General features: G+C 37.6%; 1 long non-coding RNA gene and 1 pseudogene across 1 annotated transcript in view; one reads left to right on the forward strand and one right to left on the reverse strand.

The window, feature by feature from the left end:
* Positions 1–13,091, forward strand: part of LOC140513555 (uncharacterized) — a 33,494-nt gene extending 20,403 nt beyond the window's left edge. The window contains exons 2-3 of the long non-coding RNA XR_011970230.1: positions 9,327–9,405; positions 11,734–13,091. This is a non-coding gene — a long non-coding RNA (uncharacterized lncRNA). The remainder of the gene's footprint in view (positions 1–9,326; positions 9,406–11,733) is intronic.
* A 316-nt stretch (positions 13,092–13,407) lies between these two features.
* LOC140510751 (large ribosomal subunit protein uL10 pseudogene) lies at positions 13,408–15,812 on the reverse strand (annotated as a pseudogene).
* Positions 15,813–16,643: the final 831 nt, after the last annotated feature.

A 16,643-nucleotide genomic window follows, 5' to 3' on the forward strand; every position in this document is an offset into this window, starting at 1 on the left:
GGCAACTGGACCTGGAGTTGGGTTGTCCTCGATTCTATTTTCCCCCTTCTTTTTTCTATTAAATTGCCTTGTGCCCCAGGTAAAAATTTTCCCAGTCCTGGCTCTGTTTATTACTTAATCAACATATGTATATATGCCTTCTATCCCAAACAAGTACAGGTACCACAGTGTCTTCTGTTTATTTCACGCATAGTGACTTCCACATTTATATCAACTAAATAAGTGTTTAATTTTGTTGCATTTGTCTTTTATTCTCATACAGGACATGACATCAGGAAGATGATGACATGAATTGCAGTTGACTTTGATTTGAGTGAGTGAGGACAGTGCAAGGTCATCAGCCTCACTTTCTCCTCCAGAGCCATCTAGGTCCAGTGGCCAAATATTCATCAGGATGACTGGCTATGACCCAGGATGCAATGGGAGACCCTGGCCCTTTTAGGCTAAGTCCTTTTCAGGTTCTCACTTTGAGTGATGCCTTCCATGAATAGACCTCTTTAAGTAGTTACTCAAGGGATGGCCCCTTTAATTAAAAAAAAAATCCAACTGGGAGGGGAAGATCCTCAGGGTTCCTGACCAAAAGAGAAAGAGTTACTATTTGGTATTTACATTCACTCTGTGCCAGGAGGGCAGGGACCTGTTGTCCAATCTATGAGCTCCAGAGTGAATTGAGCTTAAGGCTAGGTCTCTGAGAAAGAAATCTAGCCAGTAAACTGAAAGGAAAAATGGCAGCTTTTGGCCATTGAAATGTGGTCTTCCCTGGGCAGAGCACCCCGAGAAGAGGGGAGGGGAGGGGAGGGAAGAAGGCACTGCTACTTCCTCACAGGTTGTATTAAACAATATATTGCAACCCCAGTCTTTGGATGTGTCACCTAGTCACCTTTTGTTAAATTACTGAACACATATCTTTACCCTGTACAATGAATGATGCTGCTAACTTCATTTTCCATGCTGAACTTTCCACTATCAAGATGATCACTTATGTTTGAATTATTTATAGTCTAACTATCCAGACTCTCTGGCCAAAGGCATGCAGAGCAAGGTCAAGTTATGGAGAGTCAAGAGGAGAGGAGATTATTATGCTGTCTGATGTCTCACTTGCTTCAGTAGCATTCCCAGACAGCAATAGAAACATCATTCAGTGAGAGAGCACAGAATGGCAACTACATGGAGATGAAACACTCTGAATAAATATATAGAAGACAACAGGATCAGTTTGAACAGTGCCAAGACATAAAGTCTGCAGTCTGTTTTAAAAAAACAAAAACTTAAAAGAAACCACTAAGACTTTGGAGGTCTAAGCTGTGTGAGTTTGTCCTTTGTTGCTGAAGAAGACCGTGCCATCAGAGAAATGATGACATGACTTGCACTTGACTTTGTTTTGGGTGAGGGAGGGCTGTGCAGGTCACCAGCCTCACTTCTCCTCCAGAGCCACCTGAATCCAGTGACTAGATATTCATCAGAATGTCTGGAGATGACCCAGGAGGAGGCGATTGGGGTTAAGTGACTTGCCCAAGGTCACACAGCTAGTGAGTGTCAAGTGTCTGAGGTGAGATTTGAACTGAGGTCCTCCTGACTCCTGTACTGGTGCTCTATTCACTGCACCACCTAGCTGCCCAGGTCTAAGCTACTTATTTATTGAAACAGAAAAATTCATGAATCCTGTACCTTAGTTAATTCTTTCAATAGAAATTTCTCACCTACTACAGAAATTTTATGTTATTATGTTATTATTAGAACATGTTTAAAGTATTCTATTAATTATGTAAAATTACAAGAAGGGCTTCTAGAAGGGGCTTGTACCTGAGAACACAAGGACATGACCTTTGCCTTTTGGTAGCTACAAGGCTGTCTCTCTTGGCAGCATCTCTCTCAAGAAGGATTCCCAGTCCAACCAAGTCTTCATTCTTCTCTAAGCTGAACTCTGGACTTTGCTCGACTTTCTCTATAATGCTCTCCCCTCCCCCTTTTCAGTTTCCTTTTAATACATTGTCTTCCTCCATTAAAATATAAGCTCCTTGAAGGCCATGACTGCCTTTCTTTCTTCTTGAATTTGCATTCCCAGCGTTTAGCACTGTGCCTGGCAGAGAGTAAGTACTGAAGAAATGCTTTTTGACTTGATTGAACTTGCTTCCTTCATTGATTTTCAGTTGATATTAATTAGTCATTCAGACTTAATTTTTAGAAACAGTAATAGAGTAAGAACAGTTAGTACCCAATATGCTTCCCCTTCATTGCAGGGGCACATTCTCCCACAGGGAGATAGAGGTTTCTGGGGAAAGAGAGTTCGAGTTTAGAGCATAGTTAGTTCTCCTGAATCCTTTTTCTGGAAATTCTCTTCTCGCCTCAGTTGAGACCTCAGTGAAGCTCTCCTTAGGCATGATGTAGATGCCTCCTGGGCTCCTTTTAGAATATGAAGGTGCCTTTCCTTAGTGTGTCTAGTGTATCTTGGTTCCTGATGCAGACACTGCCATCAGTGTCCAAAATTTTCTGACATTCTGAAGTTCCCAGAGTCACTCTGGTCAAGCTGCAGCAAGAAGGGAAAGCAAGGCCCTAAAGAACATTAATAAGTATAAGAGCATATAGGGTTGGGTAACTGAGATGGAGTAGGTCTTGAAATTATATCATGGAGGGTAGGTTGAAAGAACTAAAGATGAGAGACTGTGTGTTGGGGGGGAGGGGGCAGGTGAAAGGATTATAGCTGAAGGCTTCCTTTGCTTTTTTAATACTTCATAATCCTTTGTAGTGCTTTTAGTGCTCCTTATGGCAGCATTATTTGTCCCCAAGTGAAACATGAGAATGGGATACTGATCATCAATTTTGACAAGTGATGCTCCATTATGTCTGAGATACATGTACCCGCAAGCCTGAAGACTTCTATAGTTAGATCAATAAATAACTGCATCAGCTGGAAGCTGCCAGCAACCACTAGATCTGCCTCCTTCCTCTGACCCTTAGTGGATATCTCCTGCCTGACAGAACTTGTGGATTGATGGCTTCATTCCTTGGAGGATAAATGATCATTTCCTTCTCAGTGCTCCCTTAGTCTGGGAAAAGCCTCACGTCCAAGTGTAAAATATTCTTTCCTTTTCCTTTTCTTCTCAGTATCCCATTCTTCCAATCTCCATCTCCTTGACATACACCTTTCTCCTTCCACCTTTTCAAGATTCTTTTTCTTTTTACCTTGAAACACTACTTCTAATCTTTCAATGAAGATATCATTCTCCCTGATAATCTGGAAAGTAAAGTAGCATCCCTCTAGTCATTTACAGAAGGGAGAGCAGGCTGCACTTCAGGCTTAGGTAGCAGCTAATTGGTCATGGCAGAATGACAAATATCATACATGCTATGTAGGTCACTGTAAAATTCTTTTCACTCCTTACTTGCTGGAAGAGAGAACTTCAACCCCCAGGCTTCTGTCATACATTAATAGCTCAAAGAACCAGAGGTTTTGCTTCTATAAAATATTTTGCCTCTTTCCTCTCCCCTTCCCCCCTTAATTCCTTCATAAGGTTTTTCAACTTCAATCTCGTCTGATATCATTAAAAGGAGAACTTGATAACAACTAGGCCAGGGAGTCCAAGGAATACTTGAATTTTCATTAGGGGTCTGGTGGAAATACACACACACACACACACACACACACACACACACACACACACACACACAGAAAGGGGAGAGAGAGAAAGAGGGAGGGAGGGAGGGAGAGAGAGAAGAAACCCCTTAGTTTTGGAATTCAGATATGGAAATTATTTTTTTTCCAGTCCTTACCACCCTAATGCAGGTGACCATTATAACCAACCTGGAGTAATGCAATAGCCTCCTGAAAAAGATCTTCCTATGTTTACTCTTTTCTTCCAATCCATTCTTTATTCTTTTACCAGAATAATCTTCCTTATGCATCTGGCTGTGCCTCTCTCCATTCAAAAATTTTCACTGGATTCCTATTGCCTACCAAATAAATTTAAACTCATTTATTCTGGTATTCAAGACTTTTCACAGTCTGATGTCACCTTACTTTCCTAACCTTATTTTGTTATTGCCTGCCATTCCCCAGTATTCTGGTCTTCAAACTAGAACATTCTTTGCCCCTAGAATAAACCCTATGTTCTCTATACTTAATGTATTTCCTTTCCCCTTTTTTCCTAATTCTCACTTATCTTTTGATTTCATCAGTATAGGAACTCACTCCATCAGCCAGATTGAAACCCATCTATAATTTGTTTGTCCTTTGTTTTCAAAGGGGCACAGTGACATCACAGGTGAGTCTTGACTGGCGCATTAATTAGATTTAAGTGAGGCAGAGTTGCAAAAAGTTGTCAGCCTCACTCTCAGTCCTAAAACTCCAGTGGCAAGACAAAAGTCAGGATGACTGCTAATGGCCTAGGATGTCGTGGATAACCTTGGTATCTTTGACGTTTGACCAAGCTCTGAGTTCTCCACAGCTCCTGCTTCAGCTGCCTTCATGGCTCTTGGAACAAATTGTTCTTATCTGCCCATTCCACCAGGGGAAGTCTTCATATGCTTGTGGTCAACATTCCCCTAACTCATCAATGAGTCTGAGGCCTGTCGGTTATCCTCAACCTAGTTTAGTCCATCTGCTGAGATGGTTTACCAGGGCATGGCCACTGAGTATACTATAGCTTCTTGGAACCACAAGTGAGAGTTGAGTGCCATGTAGACACCAAGATGGATGAGCAGCCCTGAAAAGGGTTCAGCAAGCCCTGGTACTGGCTCTCCTTAAATACCTGTATATCCCATTTATAACTTGTAGTAACAGCAATAATAACCAGCATTTATACAGTGCTTTAAAGTTTGAAAAGAACTTCAAATACTTTATCTATTTATCATTTTAATCTACAGTATCCTTGTGAGGGAGTTGATACTATTATCTGCACTTTACAGATGAGGAAACAAAAGTTGATAGAGGTTAAGTGATTTGCCCAGGGTCACATGGCTAGTAAATATCTGAGGCTGGTATTCAAACTCAAGTCTTCCTAATTCCAAGTGCAGAACTCTATCTACTAAATCACCTACCTGCCCAAAAGACTTATAGTATTAAAAATTGCCAGCTTTGGAGAGTTTAAGTGACTATTTCACGGTTACACAATTAGTAAGTTTTTGAGACAAGATTTGAACCTTGACCTTTCTAATTCCAAACACTATACTCTACAATGCCATGCTCCCCCCTTCTAAAAGACAGGCATTCTTTAAAGTGCAACTAAGATAACATGTTTTCCTTGAAGTATCTTTTAACTTCCCCATTGTTAACCAGCTATTCCTAGATGTTTCACATGATGTATTATTTTCCACCTCTATAATATACATGGGCAGCTAGGTGGCATAGCAGATAGAGTGCCTGGCCTGGAGTCAGAAAGATGAGTCTTTCTAAGTTCAAATCTGGTCTCAGGTGCTTACTAGCTGTGTGATCCTGGACAAGAGACTTATCCCCATTTGCCTCAGTTTCCTCATTTGTAAAATGAGCTGGAGAAGGAAATGGCAAATTACTCTAATATTTTTGCCAAGAAAATTCCAAATTGGGTCACAAAGAGTCAGACACAATTGAACAACAACCAAAAATATGCTTATTCCTATCAGTATTTATGTCTGATCTGGAAATGTCTAATCATGGTTCATGAGAGGTCAGATAAGCCCCTTCTCCCTCTACCATCTCTTGTACCAGTTGTGTATTCCCTAAACAATACATGAATTTCCCTTTTCCTGAGTTCTAGTATGCCAGCTAGTGAAGATTTTGTTCTGATACTGACTTAAATTTGCTACATTAGTCAGAGACCTGAACTTGGCCTTTAAAAGGCAGATCAAGCTTACTCGTTGACATGGTTTCTAAACCAGAGAGAGAGAGTTCTCATGATTAAGCTTACTTTATTATGTATCAGTTCACATACGTTTTCCTGGCTTTCTGAATTCTCCATATTCCTTATTTCCTATGGTACAATAATATCTCATTATATTTATATATCAAAACTTGTTAAGCCATTCCCCAGTTGACAGGTTTGACTCTTTTATTTACTCCAAATATTTTTGTATATCTGGAACATTTTCATTGATCTTTGACCTCTTTGGGAATATATATGTGTGTGTGTGTATATATATATTATATATATACATATATTATATATATATATATACTGAATCAAATGGTATATACAGTTAATTGCATGGTATAGTTACAAGTATAGCTACAAAGGGTTTTCTAGAATGGTGGGGCCAATTTATAATTCCACCAGCAGTTTGTAACTGTTCCTATCTTTCTTCAGTACTTATAATATTTATGATTTTCATCTTTTGTCCTCTGACAACTTAAGGTGAAATCTCTGACTTTTTACACTAACATTTCTCTTGTTAGTGATTTGGAGCATTCTTCCATAGGGTTATTGTCAGTTTATTTTTCTTATTTTGGAACCTGTCAATTAATATGATTATATCTCTTGTCAATTGGGGAATGATTGTTCTTTTCAATTGTATCAACTGATATATATATATATATATATATATATATATATATATATATATATATATATATGAATTCTCTGTGCATCTTAGATATCAGCCTTCTATCAGAGCTATTTGATGCATGAAGATTTTACCCAGTTGAGAGTTTTCTTCTTCTTTTTGCTGCATTGATTTTGCTCATGCAAAGTCTTTTTAATTTTATGGAGCTTATTGTATATTTTATCTTCTATGGTTATCTCTATACCTTGTCTAGTTAAGAATTCTTTACCTAGTCATAGTTGTTGTACATGGTATATTCTTTTCTGCTGTTTGGATTTTTTAAGTTATATGATTCATTTGGAGCTTATTAAAGTATAACAGTGTAAGATGTTCATCTAAATCTAATTTCTCCAAAACTGCTATCTAGTTTTCCCAGTTATTTCAAAAAAGGTAACTCTCCCCTAGTAGCGTGTATTCTTGGATTAAACAAATACTAAGCTACCATATTGGACTGTTTCTTAATCTTCATCACCCAATCTATTACATTAATCAGTTTTTAATTATCAAATAATTATTATGCTTACTACTTTATGACTTTAATATCTGGTAATGCTAGGCTCCTTTTAATCCAATTTTTCCCTCATATCCTTTGATATTTTTGATCTTTTGTTCCTCCAGGTAAATTTTGTAATTATTCATCATTTCTACCCCTTTCTCTTGCTTGACTATTTCAGCATAAATGCTGAGGATTTCCAATCTTTAGGTGAGATCAAACTATTAATAAAGCTATCAAACTATTAATAAGGTCCTAATGCTAATATTTCTAGGATAAGAATCTTTACTTCAAAATCTTAGAAAGATTCCTTCATGGAGCATATTTGAAATATTTTCACACACACACACACACACACACACACACACACACACACACACATGACCTGAAAGCCTATATCACATGATACCATTCCAAGAAGATAGGTTACAATCAAAGTTATCAAGGCAGCATGGTAGTGTGTAGGGAGCAGGGACTTTGAGAACAGAAAGGCTGCATTTATATGCAACCTCTGCCACTTACTACCTGTGTGACTTTGGGCAAGTCACTTAATTACTATGGGGCTCAATTTCCTCATCTACAAAAAGAGAGGTTTGAACAAGATGTCCTCTAAGTTTCCTTTCAACTTTAAATCTAGGGTTGAATATTTAATTACTAACACATCCAAATAGATAACCCTTAAAATTTTAGTAAGACAATGACTTATTGACTCTTGAACAATGTAAAAGGGGTCTTTTAAAAAAAATTATCTAGTAATTTAGGTTTTTATAAACTAAGATCTGCAGAATATTTACTGAAACACAACTGACTGTAACAGAAAGATCATCTTTAAGAACAGTGCCACCTAGTGCAAAGTTTCCTTCTCAGATAAATAAGTGAACTTCTACTTTGGCTTTACAGTTTATTAAAACAACACACATTTAAATTATCTGTGAACTGAAATACCTAAAGGTGTTAACCTGAAAGTGAATTTTCATAGATTCCAATTCTTAAGTGGTTTCACAACATTAGATATGAGAGGGACTGTGGCTTGTGCTTCATACAGCGTTAAGTACACTGTCAATACTCAATAAATGGTAAATGCTAATAGGAACTAGGAAGTGACATAACTCTCCTGTGGTGAGCCCAGGGCCCTAAAGTTCTCTTTGGTTGTGGTTCATTAGTGTCCTTGTTTATAGATTTTACTACCTTATTTCATGTCATCTTCACCTTTCATCTGCTTGACTATTGTATAAAGACTTCCTCATCAGTTTCCCTACTTCATTTCTCTGTAATGAATCTCCACACAGCTACCAAAGTGATTTTCCTTAAGTGCAGATCAGACTATGCCAGTTCCCTACTCAAGGAGCTCCTTATTGCCTTTAAAATGGAATATATATAAACTCTTTTGTTTGCTTTGTGAAGCTTTTCACCTGTTTTCCCAACCTCATTACACATCACTCCTCTTTCTATACTATCCATTCCAATCAAACTGTGTTTCTTGCCCTTCTTCACAGAGTAACTGACTATAACCCATGCCAAAAATGCACCCTCAAATGCCCTCCCTTTTCACCTCTGATTCACAAAACCCTTCACTTCCTTCAAGTTCTTCACTTCACACTCCTTCAGTTCAAATACTTCCTTCTACAAGCTTTTCTGGATTTCTCCCAACTGGTAGTGCCCTTTCTCTCTACCTATCCTGCAGCTATTTTGTATTATTCTATAAATACATATACATGTCATATCCCTACATCCCTTGAAATCAGATGTCATTTCATCTTTGTCTTTATATAACCAGTGTCTGGCACATAGAAGGCACTTAAATTCTTGTTGCTTTACTGATTGATATACAGAAATTGATAAATGAGAGGCAGTGTTGGGGTTCTTTTTTTCTTAAGGTTTTTAAGAGTAGACACACACGTGAGATACTTGATACATTCTTGCTCAAGTCAAGAATCACATCCTTTTAATTAGAAGTGTGTATGTGACTGAAATTAGGAAATTGTTGCTATATTTATAATATTAGAATTACAGTAGCTTTTTGTGAGTATATACAAAACGCTGCAGTAAGAGCACAAATGCCAATATTTCCTTTTCCTCCTGAGTAATTACATTCAAATCCTCTCACTGTCTTGTTAGCTTTATTTTGTGAAAACTGTAAGTCGTGAAAGTTTAAGCTCTGTTTTCCCCTACCCCCATACATACCATGCATAGTATAGATAACAGTGCCTTGACTTCCTTTCCTGGACTGTATTCAGAGTCAAAATATTTTTTCACTGAAAATTTTTGTGGATATTGATTCTGGCTTAATATATAAAAGGTTTTTTTTTTTTTTTTTTAGATTACCAGATCTGCTACCAAGAAACAAAGAAACATTTGATCAGACTGCCACCTGCAGGTGTGTTTTTTTGCAAAGAAATGTAAGTAACTAAAACTGACCCAGAATAATAGAACTGGAATGGAACCCTAGCGATCATTTTGTAGGTAAAGAGAATGAAATCTAGAGAAGGGAAGAGATGTTTCCAGAGTCAGTTAATGACAAATCCAGAGCAAGAACTCTGGCTTCCCAATTCACAGTCCAGTGCTCTCCTCTATACTAGACTGCAAAAGACTGCCTCTTAAATGGGACTTTGTTTGAAAAAGTTAGCACTACTGTTTCTGTTGTTATAGAGCATGACCAAAGTTGTGACACAAAGTATTCTGAATCTCCAACATTATGTCTTATGAAAATAACTAGATCTATCTCTGATATTTACTACCATTGTGATCTTGAACACTTATTTAAAAGTTCCAGGCCTTGATTTCCTAACCTGTAATATGAGAGGTTTAGATTAAATGGTCTTTCTTCTGTCTCTAAATCCATGATCTTATCAGGATGTAATACTTTAAATGAGTCAAATAAGGTAGCTGTGGTTTTCTTTAATGGACAAAATAGTCAGTTGGCAACTTACTCTCAAAACAAAACAAAATTTGTCAACCACAACAACAAACCAGATCAACTAAATAAATCTTGATAGCAGAGAGACTGTGAGTGGTCAATGAAGGGGACCTATAGGGTTCTGGAAGCTTCTGAGCTATTCTCTGGAAAGTTTTTTAGTGAAAAAAATGTTTGCCTGGATGTAGCCCAGGGAATTATTTCAAGATGCCATAATCTACACCTTTAAACAATGAAAGAGCTTTATTTTTATTTTTAAATATTCTGTGTTTGAAACTCAAATGATTCTACAAACATAAACTTACCCACTGATCAAAAATGCATTGTATTAAAGACAAACTACATATGTTATCAACAATTTAAATAAGCTTGTGTCTGAAAAGCTGAAATCTTTGACAGTTCTATAGACATCATTTTCTTCTAGGAAAATATTTGTCCTCGTTTATTTTTGAGCTCCTACATGTAAGGGCAGCGAGATGGTAAAGTAGATAGAGTGCCAGACCTGGAACAGGAAGACTCATTTCCCTAAATTCAAATCTAGCCTCAGATACATTAGCTGTGTGGCCCTGGGTAAGTCACTTAACCCCGTTTGCCTTAGTTTCTTCTGTAAAAATGAGCTGGAAAAGAAGATGGCAAACCACTCCAAGTGTCTTTGCCAGCTCACTGAAGAGTCAGACAGGACTGAAATGGCTTAACAACAACAATACAGAAGATACAAAGCTTAGATCTCTATGTTGAAGGACAGATCTACAAAGGTCAGTGGGATTGAATCAGAATGGCAAGTTCTCTGAGGGAAATCCCCTTCCAGTCTAAAGTCTAAAGTCTCAATTTGCCTCACCAAGGCCCTACATAGGCAGGACTAACCAGACTGAGACCTTTATCCTAGATTCATAAATTAAGAGGAGGAGGAGCCTTTAAAGATCACTGGTTCTAACCCCTAGTATAGATAAGGAAGGGGAGGTTTGAAGAGATAGCATGATTTGCTCACAGTTAGTGACAGACAAAGCCAACTCTGTCCCAGGTCCCCTTGACTCCAAATCCCATCCTCTTCTCATTATAGCAAACTTTAATCTGATTCTGATTAGTATGGGGTTGGGCTTGGAATTAGAAAGACTTGAGTTCAAATCCTGCCTTGGTCCCTTACTAGGTGTTTGAACATGGAACATTTAAATCTCTCTGTGCTTCATTTGCAAAACAAGTGGGTTGGACTTGATGGCCTCTCAGTTGCCTTCCAACTCTGAATCTATGATGTGGGATCCACAAAAACTGAAGAAAGGAATGTGGAAAGAAAATTTGAACTAAAGAGTAATCAAGTTTCTAACAATTAGAATTTCTAAAATTAAAATCTCATAAATCATACAATAAATATCTTATAAGAAATCAAAAGTAAAGTCAACTTATTCTTTCGAGCCATACCCTCCAATTTTCCATATCTATTATCAGGAAAGGAGAGTAAATTCCTTAGTTTGGCTCGAAGGAAATAAAAATTACAGTGAGTACTCTCAGATTCAAGTCTGCCTATCTGCCCCTCATGGTTCTACTCCCTCAGTGGTTTTGAGGATGAGCTTCTACTGACCTGAGTCCCAAAGATACTTTCTTAAGTTTATTCCTTACTCTTCTGGAAACTGAAGCTAGACTGGCTAGAAAACCTAACGAGGACTATGGCTCCAAGATTCTTGTCATTTTCTCTCTGATCTTTTGAAACTCCCAAGCTCTACTCCCTTCATCTAGAACTGAAAAAGAACAAATACAGGAGGGCAATATGGCCTCAGCAGAAAGAAGACCCCAAGTTCTCTCTATTGTCTCTTCACAGACCCTGTGAGCAAAGGAGTCCCACCATCTGAGAGAACACAGTTGAAGGAAGAGTGGCCCCAGTTCTGGCTATGCAGACAATTGAAAAAATTTCCTTCTAACCATGTTGTGACCAAACCCAAATTGGTCACAGAATGCCCATGCATGCTCCACCATTTCTCTAAGGTATTCACTTCTCACGTCATGACTGTCATGGAGACAGATACTTTCCCTTTTCCAAGAGCAGAGGTGCCAACCTAGGCACTCTACACATGCATGAGACCCCCATTTCACTCTCCCCTTGCATCTGAAAATTTTGCCATCTTCAGAAAATAAACAATGGTGTTTTGAACACATCATCCATGTCCACAGTCTAGAAGAGTCCTCCAGAGTCTCTGGGAAGGCACTAGCAAAGTCCTTTTCCCTATTTCCCTAGTGCCATATTGGAAAGAATCGTAAGACAGTCATCATGATCCCCACAGGTATAGGTGAAAATCACAATTGTCACCAAATACAGAGTTAAATATAATTTTTCAAAAGAAGATCTCAAAAAATTTCTTATTATTAAGATTATTGCTTACTTAGTACTCAAAAAGTACCCAAGTTCTATTATCTTTATTTTCTTTTTCATTTAGTTCACAGAATTATAGATCTAGAGGTAGAAAAAGACCTCAGAATTAGTTGAATCCTACCACTTAATTTGACAAATGAAGAAACTGAGGCTCAGAGAAGTCACTTGCCCAAGGTCACATATGTAGTAATTGACAGAAGTAGATGTGACCCCAGCTTCTTGACTTTAAGGCCACTCTAGCACCCTGTAATTAATGTGTACTTTTCCTGTTCTATTGATCTTACTATGAATCACTTCATATGAGTCTTTGCATATTTCCTTGACTAGGAGTTCCCTTATTAACCCCCACAAATAACCATTATACTGTCTATTAATTTGGGAAATAGTATTCATCCACTTAATCTTTCATCTGTGGATTTTTAGGCTAAATTCTTTCGACTAGCTGTGAATTTAATTGAGAAGAATCTGTAGGTCTGCATGCAATCAGCATGATGTCATGCAGAAATAGGAGTTTCTGGAGGACCTCATGATCTACGCAGAGGGAATCCCACCTTCATTTGTATTCAATGTTGGACATTCTCACAGATAACAAAACAATCTCTGTGGTGAACATTCATTTCCTGATTTTATGATTAACTTGATATTGATAATCTGATAATTGTTGAACAATTATCTCTGCTGTTACATTTATTAAGGAATTTTGTATAGTCTTAACATGTGCATGAGGTAATACTTATAGGAGAAAATTCATTTAAACTGAAATTTGGTGCATCCAATTTTTAAAAATAATTAATAATTGATTATTTACAACTGAGCCTTGAATTCTTGGCATCTTTATGTCAATTGTGGACTATGAAGTTCACATAGTCCACAAATGTCTATTTGAGAATACCATTTATAAAAGTCCATCTGTTCCCTTTTTCAAATTATTAACACGAATAGCCTCTCTCTCTCTCCCTCTCTCTCTCTCTCTCTTTCTCTCTCTCTCTCTCTCTCTCTCTCTCTCTCTCTCTCTCTCTCTCTCTCTATATATATATATATATATATATATATATATATATATATATATACACACACATATATGTATATATATTATTTTCACATTGATTTTGTAGAGATGACAAAGTGACACATCACTGAATAGTTATTGATGTCTTAATTCAGTTTTTGGCACCACATATGATTTTCCCCAATCATTCAATATTTTACCATCTTTCATTTCAGAATCCCTCAATGTATTCAGATTATGTCACTCCAGCAAAGATGTCTTGTGTATATTTGGTCTGGTTCAACTGCACTTCGGTTCTTTGGCTTCTTTAATGCTATTTCTGCTTCTTATTTTTAATAGTGCATTGGGTACTGAGATGTTAGATTCCAAATGCCATTGAGAAAGAAAATAATTCTAGTCTAGAAATGTTGACTGATCAGTTTGTTTGTTTGCTGTTCTCCTTCCAGTTTAATTTTTAAATGCTTTTGGGATGATCTGGTCTACCTGTGTTTCATGCCAAGCTTTCTGTTTGTTTGTGGTTTGTTTTATTTTTTTAATTTCAGACATAAATTAACACATTTATCTTTTTGTTTAACAAACAAAATGAATTGATTAATTGTTTGTTTTGGGAGAAACCAATAGATAAATCCCACATCTTCATCAGATTCTTCTTCCTTTGCTTCCACCTTGCCTGGAACAGAAATTAGAGGAACAGCTGTTATGACTGGTGCCGCAGGGACAGCAGCTACAAATGCTGAAGGATCTACAAAGAAGGTTTTTACTTTTTCATTAAGTGGGAAAGTATAATTAATCTTCACAAGTACAGCCAAGAACCCCTGCTACTTATTGATGATAGAGTACAATATGGATACAAAAGTCGAGTGACCAATCTGCAGAAAGAAATAGACAACATTATATATCCCATCCAAGAAGCAAAAATGCAAAGTTTCCCTGGTTATATCAAGTATTTCAAGACTACGGATACTGGCATCATCAAACCCCAGCTGAATTATCTACCCAAAGAAGAAAGGGAAGATATTCAACGTATTTGATAGCATCGCTCTGCTGGAACCTGCTTTGTCTATAGTTCAAATCAGTGGCAGGCACAGCATTCAGTGTTTCAATAGTGCTCCTGGAAATCTTAGTGGTGCTATCCAAAGCCTGAAAGAGGGAGGGCTTTTTAGGACCCAGACCAGTATTCACACAGTGAAATCACTTGAGGGAAATTGCTCCAGCACAGGTAGTGGCTGTTACCTCATTAAACAAATGAATGTCCCCAATTTCAGTTAGATTCTATTTGGTGAACACAAAGCCCACATTTCCCTGGATATGAGGCAATGTTTTTCCAAAGCAAGATTGTTTTCCAAATAACCATGAATAGCTTTGTGTCTCATAATGTTCTTCCTCATCATCACTATAGCCGATCTGCTGTCTCCGTTGGGGCCTACATTGTCTCTTCTCACAATGAGCCATTTTGGACAATCGTTTAAATGTTCAATGGTCTTGAGGAAAATTTCAATTCCCAAGTAACTCTGTTTTCCTTGGGTATTTTGAAGGTGCTACAGGAATTTAAAGAAATAGGGTTTAAAGAAAATGTTACTCACACAAGAACACATGGGAAGAAATTCATTTAAAGCTTCCTTGCAAAGTTGTTTTTCTATCTACCATTTTTTGCTGTTCTGTGTGGCAAAACTCCACAGAATTTCTACTATCCTTTGCAAGACTGGATAAATGTGTTTATATTTTAATGCAGTCACCCTTGGGTGCCACTTCACTTTACTTTTACTGAGCAAAGAAATCGAGTGTTTGTTAACTGAAATGGTTTACAGACCCTTGGCCTTTTTATTGTATTAATGGCTTTGCATCACTTAAGTTTCAAAAGAAAATAGTGGTTGTTCATATACACTCAGCTACCTAGTACACATCTCCACCTAGGTATCCCATAAATATGTTAAGCTCTACATGTCTAAACCAGAGCTCACTATCTTTCCAAATCTATCCCTTACTCCCTTATTTCTGTCGAGGGCACCACCACAGTTCCAGTTTCCTATGATGACAATCTTGAAACCATTCTCAATTCTTAACTTTCACTAACCTCCTAACCTGTTGGGTTTTTTTTATTAATTATGTCCAACTCTTTGTGACTTCATTTGGCAAAGATAGTGGAGTGGATTGCCATTTCCTTCTCCAGCACATTTTATAGATGAGGAAACTGAGGCAAACATAGTTAAGTGACTTGTCCAGGGTCACACAGCTAGTAAAAGTGACTGCATTTGAACTCAGATCCTCCTGACTCAAGGGCTAGCACTCTATTTACTGTGCCACCTAGCTGCCCTGTTGCTAAGTCTCATCAATTCTACCTCTACAACATCTCTCACATCCCTCTTCTTCCCCAGTCACATGGCCATTATCCTTGCTCATGTCTCACCTACACCATTTCATTTACTTCCTAATCAGTTTCCTTACTTCTAACCTTTCCCCTCTCCTGACTACCCTCCATGCTACTGCCAGATTCAGAGTCTGAAAGCATACCTCTGACCATGTTATTCCACTGCTCAAGAAGCTTTGGTGAATCCTTATTGTTTCTAGAATAAAATATAAATTAGTGTTTGTCCTTTAAAGGTTTTCTTTTCATATTGATTTCTCATTATCCCTCTACATACATTTTATGTTCTAGTAAAATTGGATTGTTTGTTGTTCTTTCATATACAATATTCTATCTCCTACCTTCATGTCTTTGCATAGACTCTGTCTCTTTTCAAGAATGCTCTCTCTCCAACAATAACTTGCTTGAATGGGTCAAATTGGAGTAAAAATCATTGAATATTTTGTTTTCTTGTCTTTATACTTCTATTTGGCATTGATTTTTGTTCTAACATCTTGATGATATAGCTACAGAGAGAAAAGATGTTTTTTAAATGACTACCAAGTCAGCAACTAAAAATTTGCTGTGAAAATACAGTAGTCAATGGAATTTTGAATGCAGTCCAAACTGTTCCGGTCTCACGCTTACAAGTGGATCCTCCTGAGAAAGAGGGCTTAATATATTAGTGCTTATATACATACTGGGCTGGACTATAACATAGTCACTTTGTTCCTATGGGTTCTGTGAAAATAATATTGTCACTACTTGGGAGTTGTGATTACTCTGTGAGGTATAGAACCAGAGTTCTGTGATGGGAACAGGAATATAGTACAGGGAACAGGGATTGTGAGCATATCAGGGACATGGTGGATATTGGCTCTCAGGTCCCTGGGAAATGGGGGAGTGAACAGCTGGTGCAATATACTTTTCCAGAGAGTGAGATCATCCAGAGAGCAAAGGATTGCTGCTATGGCAAGCTCAAGGCATAGCCTCTTGCTGAGTCTTAGC

This window comes from Notamacropus eugenii, chromosome 1 (genome assembly GCF_028372415.1).
Source record: "Notamacropus eugenii isolate mMacEug1 chromosome 1, mMacEug1.pri_v2, whole genome shotgun sequence".
Lineage (NCBI taxonomy): Eukaryota > Metazoa > Chordata > Mammalia > Diprotodontia > Macropodidae > Notamacropus > Notamacropus eugenii.